The sequence below is a fragment of the Dromaius novaehollandiae genome, chromosome 5, assembly GCF_036370855.1.
Source record: "Dromaius novaehollandiae isolate bDroNov1 chromosome 5, bDroNov1.hap1, whole genome shotgun sequence".
NCBI classification, from domain to species: domain Eukaryota; kingdom Metazoa; phylum Chordata; class Aves; order Casuariiformes; family Dromaiidae; genus Dromaius; species Dromaius novaehollandiae.
This window is the reverse complement of record NC_088102.1, coordinates 53,180,260-53,193,613: the sequence shown is the minus strand read 5'-3', so window position 1 is coordinate 53,193,613 and position 13,354 is coordinate 53,180,260. Positions and strand designations below refer to the sequence as shown.

The 13,354-nt window shown below is 38.9% G+C and overlaps 1 long non-coding RNA gene across 3 annotated transcripts in view; it reads right to left on the bottom strand.

Moving 5' to 3' along the window:
• Positions 1–13,354, bottom strand: part of LOC112979971 (uncharacterized) — a 29,016-nt gene that overhangs the window by 1,663 nt on the left and 13,999 nt on the right. Inside the window, exons 2-3 of one of the 3 annotated variants that reach the window (XR_010389443.1) lie at positions 3,896–3,949; positions 2,934–3,097 (exon numbers count right to left, since the gene is read on the bottom strand). This is a non-coding gene — a long non-coding RNA (uncharacterized LOC112979971). Of the gene's footprint in view, positions 1–2,933; positions 3,098–3,895; positions 8,774–13,354 lie in introns of those variants that run through there. The other 2 variants (XR_010389442.1, XR_010389441.1) reach the window with 2 other exon arrangements.

The following is a 13,354-nucleotide window of genomic DNA, read 5'->3' as shown; positions in this document are numbered from 1 at the left end:
AGACTGTAAGAGTCAGCATTTCCTGAGGTATTTCAGACTTTACAGGACAATCTTGAGTTCATTTGTCTGCATGTCTGCTTCAGGGTCTGGTAAAACACTCCGTTATGAAACTGAGGGCTGCAACGGTAGGGGTGTTTAGAGAGCAGAAAAACAGGGATGTGAAACTAAAGTACCAAGGCTTTCATTAATTTTTCAGGCTCTGCTACACACCTTCCAGCTTTTGGCTGTAACCAGCCAAGTTGAATGTTCATGTAAGGTCTTACTTAGGCCATGAATACTTGTAAATGTCTTATTTGTTCATTTTAATATATTATTGTGTAACATGTACACAACTAAAAGTTGTCTTTTGGGACAGAATGCAACTTCAGAATCTCTTTATCTCTTTGAAATCAGATAATATTAGGATCAGTCTTTGCAAGATTGACTTGATAGGTTAACTCTGTAGCTGTCATGCTTAGTCATATTCTTTGTGGGTGGGTGAGGGTGTTTTGTTTTTTAATAAAGATTTTTTTTGATAAACATGTAGTCCTGGAAAATGAGATGGGCTGCTCATTTGAAGAATGGAACAAGGCAAGTATCTGAAGTCTTAGAAGCAGCTTCACCAATTTATGTCTTTTGTGACCTGAAAACCATTAGACTAAAGAGAAAGTTAAAATGCCACATTTAAATAGCAGTTTTAAAAAAGATGAGACAGCTCTTCTCTAGGAGTTTGGCTCACCCAGCACTCATTAAAAGGTGGCAACCCCTATCTCTTTGGTGAGAAATACCTCTGTAGAGTCCTTACTCAAGCTCCTCTGGACAGCTGCTTAGGTGGAATAAAACATCATAGAAAACTGTCTCTAAAGCAGTTTCTCTGAGCTGAGAATTTGCTTCACAGTACCTTATGCTTACAGTATAAATATTCTAAGGCAACCTTCTTGATCAACTACTGTTATTATTAGCTAGCATTTTTTTTCTTCCTCAGACTTGTCACTCTGCGTTTCCATAGCTAGAATGTGGGTATCCTCAAGCTACCTTCATCCATGGCCTGTATCCATGGATAGCCAGTATTTTTCATGGTCACTCATTATTACAAAAAAAAAAAAAAAGTTTGTGAGAGTTTACAGGGATTGTGGTGAATCTTTGCCTCAAGATTTTACCAAGATGACCACACTGCTGAGGTAATCTACTCTCTCCTTTAAGCAGTATATATATTCTCTCAGGATATCAGAATTTCCTAATAGGTAGCTTCTTGCTAGATTATAATTCTATCAAAATCAATGGCATCTCACAACAAGAGAGTGCTTAATGTGCATAATGGCATCAAAATCTTGCTATTAGCCTACATGCTTTAAGATAGATGGGAGTGGGAAGAAGCAGTTTGATCACACTTGTTTAATCCTTGCTCTGGTAGATGAGGTTCAAAACAGACATCAGTTGTTTGTCTGCCTTCTCAAGGACTTCCCTGAGCACCTGCCAGATGTTGTAGCATCCTGAAATTTCTCTCTGCCGTTAGTATCTCATTGACCTCTGAAGGTGGCTCAGCCACCGAATTGAGAGCAAACCCTTTCACAGGCTGTCAGAGGAAGGGGGATATACCAGTGCCTCAGCCGGAGCCTGGCTGGTAACCAGGGGATTTGCACTTGGCAGTCAGGGCACCGTTACCCATGGATGACTTCCCACTGAAAAATGATTGTTATTGGGTATTTGGTGGAAAGGAAAACCAGGCAGTTTAAGTCCATCTGAGAGAAGCCGACCTGACCTATTATACGCCTCATGATTTTCATGATTCTGAAATCTTCATTTTGCTGAACAGGACACCCTGAGAGTGTTTAGAGAGACCTACAGTCAAACAAGTTCTCCAAAACACATTTTACATGTCTCCTTCTATCCAAACTAAATCTCTCTTGCAAGCTGGTCATTCAGCCTTACATTGTAAAAGGTTATAGACTGCATACAAACATGTTTAATGAAGCTGAATACTGCAAGCATAAGCAGCAAAAATATTTTGTTCATGGAACCTTTATACAGAGCCAAGTAAAAGCTTGCTAAGTTTGCTTGGTTGCCTAAGCTTGTTTTCAAAAGGGACCTAGAAGGCTGAAAAAATTAAATAAATCAACATACGCAATTATGCTTAGCAACACAATCATTCATATTTACATTCTAGTTAAGTCAGTGATTAATTCTCCTTTGAGAAACAAGTGGTTTTAAAATAACTTCAGTCTAATATCTGGTAGCAATATTACAATCAACTCAAAATTCCAGATTATATCAACACATGCATATTTAATCTTGGAGAAACTTTCTCAGCCTAAGCTTTAATGAGAAATCTGAACAAACATATGCTTATTTGAGTATTTAAATACAGATTCTAGCTAGCTATTTTCCACAATTGGCTTGCAGACATCTGCTCTGTCTGCATAATGAAGAGGTCACTAAAGTTTTCTACAGACTTTCAGTGGGTGATCTGGAAGAGCAGGATAATGATACAACAGCAGCAGAAAAGACTAATTCTAAAATAAATTGGCTGTAGGTTCATATAAACCTCCAGTAGGATGAAAAGAGACACTACAATGATATCTTTTTAAAAATATGACCAGCTGGTCTGTCTCGGGCAATTTGGAGTCTGGTCATCATGAACACTTTACCTGAGCTTTGAATACATTTTTTTCTCCACTGAGAGAGTTCCCCATCCTACCTGTCAGTAAAAATTGCTATAACACAAAGCATTATCCAGCCAGCAGCTGTAAGAGGAGCACTGGATTCGCTCTTTCTGTGGAAGGTTGGTCTTCACGCTGGCTCAGAAAACATGAAATTGCTCCTTTCCTTCTATGGACGGTGAGAGCCAGTACGGGAATGCCCAGTGGGGGACAAGCGGGGAATCAGGAATGCCTGAGAAGGGCAACTCTCTGTGGATATTAATTAGCAGCTACAGCAGGGAGGGAAGTTCTTACCTGAGCAGCCCAGGAGGAGGAGACTTCCAGTACCCAAGACAAGCAGCCCTTCATTTCCTAACTTTAACTCTGTCCTTACATATGCAATACTCCAATGGCTTGAAAAAGGTTGTTGGCTTATCTCCAGCAGGGTCCTTAACAGTTTTTACCCACTCTCTGATTTTCTTTACAGGGAGAAAAAAGGTATTAGGAAGGTCCAAGGATGATCTTGTGAATACAGAGAGAAATCAATATTTAAAAAAATCCTTCTGTCCTAACACTAACATCTGCATCGGCAGTACAGGATACTGTGGGGTATTGGATACTGTGAGTTATTAATTCCACTAATATTACTAAAGGCTTCTATAGGTTTTAGATTTTAATGAAAACAGAAGCGGTTGAGTTCATGGGTGATCTAGTGGCTCCAGATAAAAAAAGTAGTAGGATAAGAACATCTCTGACTGGATAAAGCCAGAGAAACTTGTTCTGACCTCATAGCTGACCTTGCTTTGAGCAGAAGGTTGGACTAGAGCTCTCCTGAGGTCCCTTGCAACCTGAACTATCCTGTGATTCTATGAAAATAGAGAATATGCTTTACAAAAGCTAATGGAGATGTTAGTGTTAGGATACAAAGGATGTTTCCCATCCAGAAAACATATGATATTTTGAAAAGACTGTGTTATGCCAGACCATGTTATTTTACAGTCTGAAATTACATAAAACTAATTGAGGAACTGTTTTTTTCCTTATATAAGCCTGTGAACAGAGTAGTATGAATCTTTCAACGCTGATGCAGTCCTGGAAGATTCAGATGGATTTAACCAGGGCCACATTTTAATTGGGGAAGCAGAGAGACTGTGAAAAGAAGATTAAAAATAGCACTAAGAAGTTTTTACATTAAATATGTTAATATGAAAAAGATTCTTTAAAAATGGGCAATTGCAACCTCTTGTTATCTGTACATCAAAGGGGAAAGTACTTGCCTCGATCCTAAGGTGAGTTTATATCATTACAAAGATCTTCGTGGAACAGGTGAGCTAAGGGAGAGAAGGAGAAAGGTTGTGGGTTAACATTTTTGCTTTAATATTAATATTTCACACTTCTGTAATCCCTTTCATCTAAGGATTTCAAAGCACTCTACGGACATTAATGAATTAAGCCTCACAGCAGTCCTGAGAGAAAAGGTAATGATTTAGAGACTGAAATTCAGAGAGATGAATGGATAAAAGTGGGAAATGGCATTCCTAAAATTTCATATAGCACTTGGAACATATGGGAAATCTGCTATTCTCCTCTTCATTTATACCCTACATGCCTTCGATGCAACACGCAGTATAGGAAAAATTGTTAAGAAGTATATACAACTGCTGATACACAGACAGGATCTGTCTGGATACAATGGCAACAATAGCAGAAATAGACAGGGAATAGATCAGATTGAAGAAAAACAAGGGTTGTTTTGAACATGGTTAAGCCTAATTTCAGCTCATAGGGGTATGAGATTTTACAGAGTGCTTCTGTATTGAAATGGTTTTGCTTTACAAATTACAAGTTTAGAACTGTACCTTCATCTGAAATTCTGTTACCTATTCTGGTGCTATTAATACACATTTTGATATGCAAACTGGAATGCCTGACATCCTCCCTAAGCTAGCAATGAATTCAAACAACTGAATGAAAAATGAAATGGCTCCTGACTTAAGAAGTTTCCCACTATGTATTACAATACCATGCTAAAATGGCGAAATTACTGTTTGTTCTCAAGTCCTCTTCACAGTGGCTGAAAGCTATTAACTGCCCTGGCCCAACAAGCTAATAAGAGGTAGGTGAGCCTGCTCAGACTGTCCTTTGAGGAGAGTTTGAAGTAACTGAGATCAGTGGAGTTAGAGAAATGCTCACCTGCTCAGAATCAAAACCAGGGCTCTGAACCCAAAGGCCACAGCAAAAGGAAGGAGCCTTGGCACTCTCCAGAATGCAGCTGGGTGACAGCAGCAGACAAGGAAAACCCATAGTATACAATATATTAAAATGTGCTTACATCTTTAACGACTGGCCGAATGTCTGTGCCTTTGCTAACCTGACAAGTTTCATGTATAAATAATTCTATTAATAACAAGCAGAATTTGTCCCAAAGGATGCAAAATCACGTGCAATGATAAAAGCAGTATCTTTCAGAAAGCGTGCAAGGCCTTTGATGCATGCAGACACGGAGTTTCGGGAGGTGAGCAGGTATTCCATGAAGTCTTGCAACTTTTCTTCCCCTTTTATGTTTCCATTGGTCACAGATACACTTTCCTCTCAAGCATATTTGCAGTTCTCCAAGCTGTAAAAAATCATAAGCAGGGTCCACAGAGAAAATGCCTTGTATCTTCCAAGAATACATGCTGTAATCATGTAATGAGAGATCTCTCTTGATGTACAGCTTTCATTCAATGGAAGAGTCAACAGTCGTGTTAAGGGCATGCAATTTCCTGACTCAGAAGTTCTTGCTGTCCTGGGGCATTAGGAAATGAGCCTCTTTGCAATTTGATTTTTTTTCCAAGTTTTTGTAATTGATTATTCATACTCTGAAAAGAGCTAGTAACTGAGAAGTATCTGCTTACAGAGCAAATAGGTTCACATCAGTCACAAAAACCTGTACTTAAAAGTGGAAGCTCATTTCACGCTCTCTATAAAGAGCAAACAAGAAATGAATTACAATACATGCATTTTACTCCTTATTTACAATTATGATAATCAAGCTTCAAGATAAACATCTTGGAGCATTTTTTTTTTTCCTGTAGGAAGGCACTGTTCCAAGCATTCAACTATAAAAGCTCCTCAGCTGCTTTGGCCAACAACCATCCAGTTCAAATGAAGGTCATCATTTAAAGACCATCCTCTCCTTTGCTTATACTGCTGCTTATCTCCACCTCTTCAGGGTATGGCAAGTTGAGAGAATATCCAAAACCAGATCAGTATCTTCTCTAGCCCAAACTCATATACTCTGTATGAATGACTGTCTGTTACCAGGCCAGAAAGTCATATGCACTTGATCACTCTCCATAGCTTGATGCTTAAGACATTCCCTCAATATACGGATAAGACAATTATCCAGTATATTTATCTATAGCTATCTCATATGAGCAAGCTCTCATGAAAGTCAACAGCAGAAGTGCCATTAACTTTAAAATGAGGACTGTCCCAGCAAAAGTATAGCTCTTTTTAACTTTTGAGTCACAGGTGGTTATGCACTAACAGATTATCATCAACAGATTCTGAACTTTTCATCTCCAAAGTAAAAGTAAAAACTTGAGCTAACTCAGTTTTAACGAGCACGAAAAAAAAAATCGAAACAATCCCCCTGGTGTGGCATTTTATAGATTATAAGCATGTATTTCACCAAGGGGTCACGCATCGCGCAGAGAAGCAAACACATCTGAAGCACTTGAGAGATCTACAAAATTCAAGCTCCCAGTCTGGGTATCACCTTAAAGATCTTAACACACATCATTAACAGACACAGAGTTTAAACCTTCAGTTTCTCAGCACTGGCTTCCTTCATTTGAGTCAAAGAGTTTATCTGAGTAGCAACAGCCCTTACCCTCTGCATGGCTTACCTATTAAGATATAGCATTTATTTAAGCTCCTATTAATGCATTTGGATGAACAGTGAAAACTTTACTTCATAATCCAGAACTCGATAATGACATGCATCATCAAGATACATGCATTTCTTCCATTTTGAAAAGCAGAGGCAATAGATTTGCCGACTCCTGTAGAAGTGAAATTGTCATGACTCTCTCAATGTTACGTTACGTGGCCTACATACAGCACTGCTTTTTACCTTCAGTACCCAAAGTTTTTCGTCATAATGCTGCTTATCCCAAGGTAACAGATAGAGCTAAGAAGACCCTGTGAATCAGCTCAGAGAAGCTCTTTAATCTAGAGTTGAAAAACATTAAAGGTAGAAGATTTTTGGATCTCAACTTGCTTGTTCTGAAATGTGGAAGTGGCTTTGGAGCGTTTCGGTGCCGAGTTCAAGCTATGCACTTAGCTGGCTTTTTGACTTTTAAAACCTCTTCATTAGAGCACTAAAACAAGAATATCTAAACTATGCATTCAAACTGAATAACCTCTATTCGAAAAGAAATGTGTAAGGAAGCCTAATATTTGCTGGTTCTGTCTTTCTTGACAGAAGCTACTTATGCCCCAGAAATCAGTGTTTCCTTTGATAGAGAATGACACGTTCTTGTTCTTACTGTATTATTTGTTGTTTATTAGAAGAGAATTTAAACCAAATTCCTAAATCCAAACATTCAGACAGTGGAAAGATCAGATTTCAATCCTGTCTCTAGATTAAAATCAGCAAATAACACCTTTCCTTATTTTGTGCCACACATTCAAAAATCAAGCTGCAATTACACAGTTTATTCTTCTGTTCATTTACTGCTACGATTAGCTTAGCTGCTATTTTATGCTTTTAGGGAGATGGTGAACATGGGTTGGCTTTGCTGGTATTACTCACTCACAGAACTAATGTTCTATCATAATTTAATTATTTCCGTAACACTGACACTACCAAGTACTAATGCAAGTACTAGTTCTAAAATGTTCCTAAATCTGATTTCCAAAAGACCAGCTATTCAATGAACAAATACCACCGACAGTCTGCATTAAAAGTCCCTCATGTGTGATGGGTCCCCAAAACCAGGCAGGCAAATTCAGCAAAATACAAAAAAGACTAAGACTGGGATTCAGTCTTCAGTCCAAACCTACGTGCTCAGAGTCCCAGGGAGGCCTGCAGCTTGGCCACTGGCTGCCCGCGTGACCCCAGCCTGGCACACACAGGTAACAGCAACGTTAGATGCACAGGGAAGAGGTGCTTGGTTAGATTTACAAATATCCCCTAAGGAATAAAGGAAAAATGTTTATTCTCAAGACAGGTTTACACAATACGGAGCTGTCCTTTCGCTCACTTCTGTTGTTGACAAACCAACCTCTGCAGTTCTCTCCCTGTTTTGCATACTGTAAAACCACTAATGACAGTTAGTCACTATATGTTGTCCTATCTAAACACCACACAAATACATTCCCACTGCAGTTAATAGGAACTGCCTTTACCTTTGCTTGCTACCATCTGCACGCATGCTAACCTAATCAGATCAAGCAGTTCCAGTAAATTGAAATTCATCCTAATATTACCCCAAACTTATTGGAATGCAAACCAAACCTGATGGATTTCTTTCATATTGACATTTCTAATCTGACACCTTTAAATACAGAAAATATCCTCAGACAGCAGCAGGACCATTGCCGATGAAGCACAGGCGTCGAGCCAGCACCTACCGACTTCGCTAAAGACCCGTGACCGGGCCCGTGAGTGCCGAGTGGAGCAGGCAAGGGCCAGTCCTGCCAGCCCCGGCACGGCCGCCTGCTCTCTCGCGGGCGAGCTGGCAGAGGCACCTGCTCGGGGAAACACGCACCTCCACTGACCGTCTTTCGGCCTTTGGGAAACTGTTAAAATAAAGCTAACCGAGTGTAGAGACTAGATCTAAAGCTTGAAGAAGAGATAGCCCAGTTCACCACCACTGCGTCTTATTTTAGCTACTTTCTTCTTTACGTTTAGTATTTCCTAGATTCTTGAAGCAAGTAATTTTTTTTTGAAGACTTCAGTAAAATTAACATCAATTTAAAAAATGCTATTTTCTTCTGTAATTTCTTCTGACATCTAGCTACTACTGCTCATGTCTTGTGAAAGGAACTTCCGTACAGGAACTGTGCTTAAAAAGAAAAAAAAAAAGGTTCATTACCAAAAATACTCTGGATCAATCATCTAAATAAAAAACACATTTCCCTCTCTCACTTACCCACCTTTTTTCCTTTTTTTTCCTTCTCCCCCCCCCCTTTCCCCCCCCCCCCTTTTTTTTTTTTTTTTTTTGTCTGGGTGGGGGAAAGAGAGAATTGAGCAAAGAATGTAATGACTATTGACCTGAGACAGTCTTCTGGAAATAATCTAACAGCAGGGAACAGCAAGTCCTTTTCAAAACCAATGAAGCAAGAAAATGCTGTTGACCAAACTATTGTGAGAGATTTGAGGGAGGGAAGAGGAAAAGAAAAGAGGAGAAGAAGGAAGAGAAAGGATGAAACTATGCTTTAAACTCACACCTAATATTTCCTCTAAAAGGAAAAACATATTTTTGAGGGCATGACTTTTATGCCACCTCTGCATCTCTTGTTCCAAAGCAGACATTGGTTTTTAGTGGCAGTCAGTCAGCATCCTTAGGCTTGTGACTATGGCGTAGGCACACTGTGCACAGCGCGACGCAGCCTTGGATTTTCCCTGATTTGTGTCCTTATAATGCCTTATGGTAGCTTAGGAAAACAAAATAGTAATTTCCGTGAACTTAGTATCAGTGTACGTCCTCCACCTTGTCAGGAAAAGGCCAGTGTCTGAGTTGCAGAAATTCTGAGTTGGAGGAATTGTAAAATCGTCACCTGTTATTTATTTAAAGAAATCTAGAAGAAAAACACATTCCCAGTCCTGATGTGATCATCGTGAGCCAGCATTTCCAGGACCGCTTTTGCTGTACAATGATGGCCTCATACGGACCCCGAAGGTGACGTTGGGTAGACGTTTCACGTGCATCAAAACGCTACTACCAGTACCATTCTGGTCAAGGACTGTGGCAAAGTTAGCCCTAACAACACAGATAATGCACATATAAACTACTGGCTTTATACAGATGCTTTTTCTCTACAAAAGACCTTTCGTTTCAGAATTACAATGGACAGTATTGGCACGTTGTTGGATCTATACCCAATGGTGCTTAACAACGTAGTGAAGTCCCTTTGCGATCTCTAAATGAATGATGCTCCATCATTCAAGTAACTTAAGAACGAGCACGGGTCAGCCATGGTGGTGGTAGAGAAACTTCCCACTCGAGGTTTGGGTTTTGTTTGTTTTTAATGATCTTTTAGCTCCTTTTGCTGATCTTCCATTCTTTTTATGAGTGTGCACATGCACACAGAGTAGTTTCTCTGTAAAATACAAAACCCTCAGTGTTAATACAGCTTTTGAGTTAATCCATTTACACTGAAAGCCAAGAGACTGAAATTATTATTATTATTGCAGGATGAGTTACACGTTCCATCAGGAAGCTGTAGCAGTGGATGTGAATTTCCCAGTTCCTCATCATTTTCCCATGTCAAGTCTGCTAATCTAAACTGTACATAAACAAGGGGAATTTTATTGCATACATGTAGTAGGGAAGCCAAAACTGAAGCTGTGTTTGAACTCTGGCTTTTAATTATGGTATTTGTAGGAGAAACAGATGCTTTTTTTGCCCCATGTCATAATGCAGAGTGGAGTCAATTGATGCATGTTCTAAAGCATCAAAAATCATCTGTTTTTACTACTCAGATATATGTGACCACTAGTCACACTGGGTAATTTCATGAATAAATTAGGACATATTTGCATTTTTAACCATGATGCCACACTGTGGGATTCTCTAAGTGTGGTTGTTTTTTTGATATTTCAAAAAGTAAAAACCAAAACAGAGCAAGCAAGTTTTAAGGACTTTGAATGGTTATCTACAAAAGAGGTTTCCTCCAGCATATCAAGGTTGCCTCCAGCACATGTTCTGCAGAAGTACCAATACCAAAATACAGAAAACAAAATCTAAACTACTGGTGAAATAACAATGACACTTTTCCACATATTCAAGTATCAAAGAAAAATAGCCAAAAACAATTTAATGAAAGAATAAACAAAAAGCCTAAACAAAAAAGCCACAAACTACCTTCGGGTTGGAAGTCAGCATGCCTAATGGGAGCCCAAAGGGTAATATATTCAGAGAGCTGTAAGTGCCTGAAAATGAAGGCTTCCAGTGAAAGTGCCCCTTCAGCCATAACTCTAGTGTCACTAACGCAAAGCTATAATCTTTTTCCTATGTTCTGGCTATTAACCAAGAACCAAGTGCCAGCTAAGATGTGAGAGAGCGGGAATTTTCAGTGGGCTGGAAATCTGCTTTTGTCACCTGTTTTCTTATATATAGGAATGTTAACAACAAAATTACAACTTTGTCCTTGGTTTTAACTAATCCTCAGTTTACTGCTGCTGTGACAACCTTTTAAGGAGATAAACTGTGAAATGAAATGATACCTCAGCACTCTAACGCACCAAAAGTGTCCTTTTTCTACTAGAAATAGCAGTTTCACTATTAGCACAAGAAAGGTTAAAGCCCAATCTATGATAAAAGTGGGAAAGGAGCAGATTAGTTAGCAAGCAGCAAGGAATACAATATTCTCAGGGCTGGTAGATAAAACATAACTGCCTGGAGCCAGAGTTCCTTTGCTTTACACATTTTGTTACTAAAATTATAATACTTTTTATCCAACTATTTTACACAGGAGAAAATTAAAATGTTGCAGAAGGAACTGATTTACCCAAAAAGTCCTCCTCATCCAGAATTTGGCATTCTTTCATTATATAGCTCCTTTAAGAATATTCACACTGATGTTTTCAGCACTGTTTAAAGGATAAGATATGAATCAGAGCAAGCAAAAGAGCAGACCATATCCATATGTTAGCAGTCAGGCAAAAACTACTGGTTGCATTGCTTCATAACTGGATACTTACAGGGCTTCAGACATAAGGTGCCAGCATAGATTTGAGTGGAATATGTGAATTTTGAACTAACTCACTTTCCCGAGAAGGCGTATGAAAAAATTTGGATTCACTCTATTCTAGTCAGTGAATTTCTCAATTCAATTCCTCCTAAAGTGAAAATATTCTTTTGCTGCAATTTCTAATATGGGTACACCACCTTGTTCTCTTAAAACAGTAATTGATATAAGTGATGAATATATATTTGAAGGTACTGATATTTAAACAGCATTTGTTCACTGCTTCTGTGACACATAAATGTAGCTGACCTGGCAGGCTAAAAAAAAAAGAAAAAAAAAATTGGGTTCACACAAAGATTTGTAGAACAAACTATAGTATAGCCTACTTGCTTAAATAGGTGAGCTACACACTAAGTTGTGTTTTGGGGAAACTTCTTACCAAATTGCTATGTGTGGGGTCCTCTACAACCTGGGATAACTGGAAGATCAGGTGCAACTCAGCTCCGCTACGCCTTGTCCTCACTGCCTCCCTCTTCTGACATGTTAACTCATGAACTGCCGACCTGGTTTTCCTGATCAGAAAGGACTCTGCACATTCAGCCATTTTCAGGAAACAGTTTTTATTCTTCAAGCTATGGTATAAGCACATTGTTAATTCAAAACAGTCTATTACCTTTTGCCCCATTACTTTACTTTCTATCCAGTATTTAAGAAGTTGGTGCACAAGAAGCGAAAGCTCATTTACAGGAAGTCTGTTTACTGAGCTAATTTATTTACTGCTATTTCACATGGCTTTCAAAGGGACACATCACCCCACTCGCTCTTCCCTGTCGCTCTCACTATAACCATAGAGATGCTTAAAATGGGAGACAATTTTATTAAGAAGTACTCTATGAGAAAAGGAGCTGTTCTGTGTGGCAAGAACTCTTCAGTCACTGTTTAGTGTGAGCTGGAAAACAAAACAGCCCAGTCCTCATTTAGCTACAATCATTTTCTTAGGGAACGGTACAGATCATTGTATTTAATTTTTAATCCATATACATCATCACTTGTGTAAGAAAAGTTACACTATGTCTCTTCCTGAGAAAGCCACCTACAAACATCATCAGTATGTTTCAACTATATTAAAGACAAGACCTAATTACTACTTAGACCGTTAAACAGTCTTTTATGGGGCTTTTGGGTTTTTTGCTCGCAGTAAAATAAAAGAAGTGAAGCTTAGCACACAATCCGTTCTTAAGCCAAAATATTTCTGCATTCTCTACTCAGAGTGAACTAGACAATAAAATGCTTCAGTCACCCACAAGAAAAGCACTCAAGCGGCAGTCATGCATCCACGCATTCGGGTAGCGTCTTCTGGTTCCTCAATTTCACAGTTTGCTAGAAGCACATAGTAGCAGCAAATTTCAGTTACTCACTTCTAAATTATTTACCAGTATTGATGAGCCTGGATCCCAGTTTCTGGTATAGAGACAGTATCTTTCTGAATTTTCTACTGCTATGTGGTTTTGCCTTGCCAACCACCTAAGCATCACCAAAATACACAGCCATTATCATGGTTCTGAACATAGCTGTCTACATCCTAAAGAGACAAATTACAGCAGGAATATGGCAACTGACACATTATTTATTACAAATCACGTAAGCATGGTAGCATTTCCCAACAAATAACAAACAGTTCTTCCTTTAAACTTAGAAGCAATGAAATGCATCCCCTGCTGCTATGAATAACGACATAAAGCAACCTTTTAAAACACTGAGGGGTGCTGTATTTATTCACACCTACCGAAATAAGACCTTAGCTTGCCACACGTACAAAGGGATTCGCATCT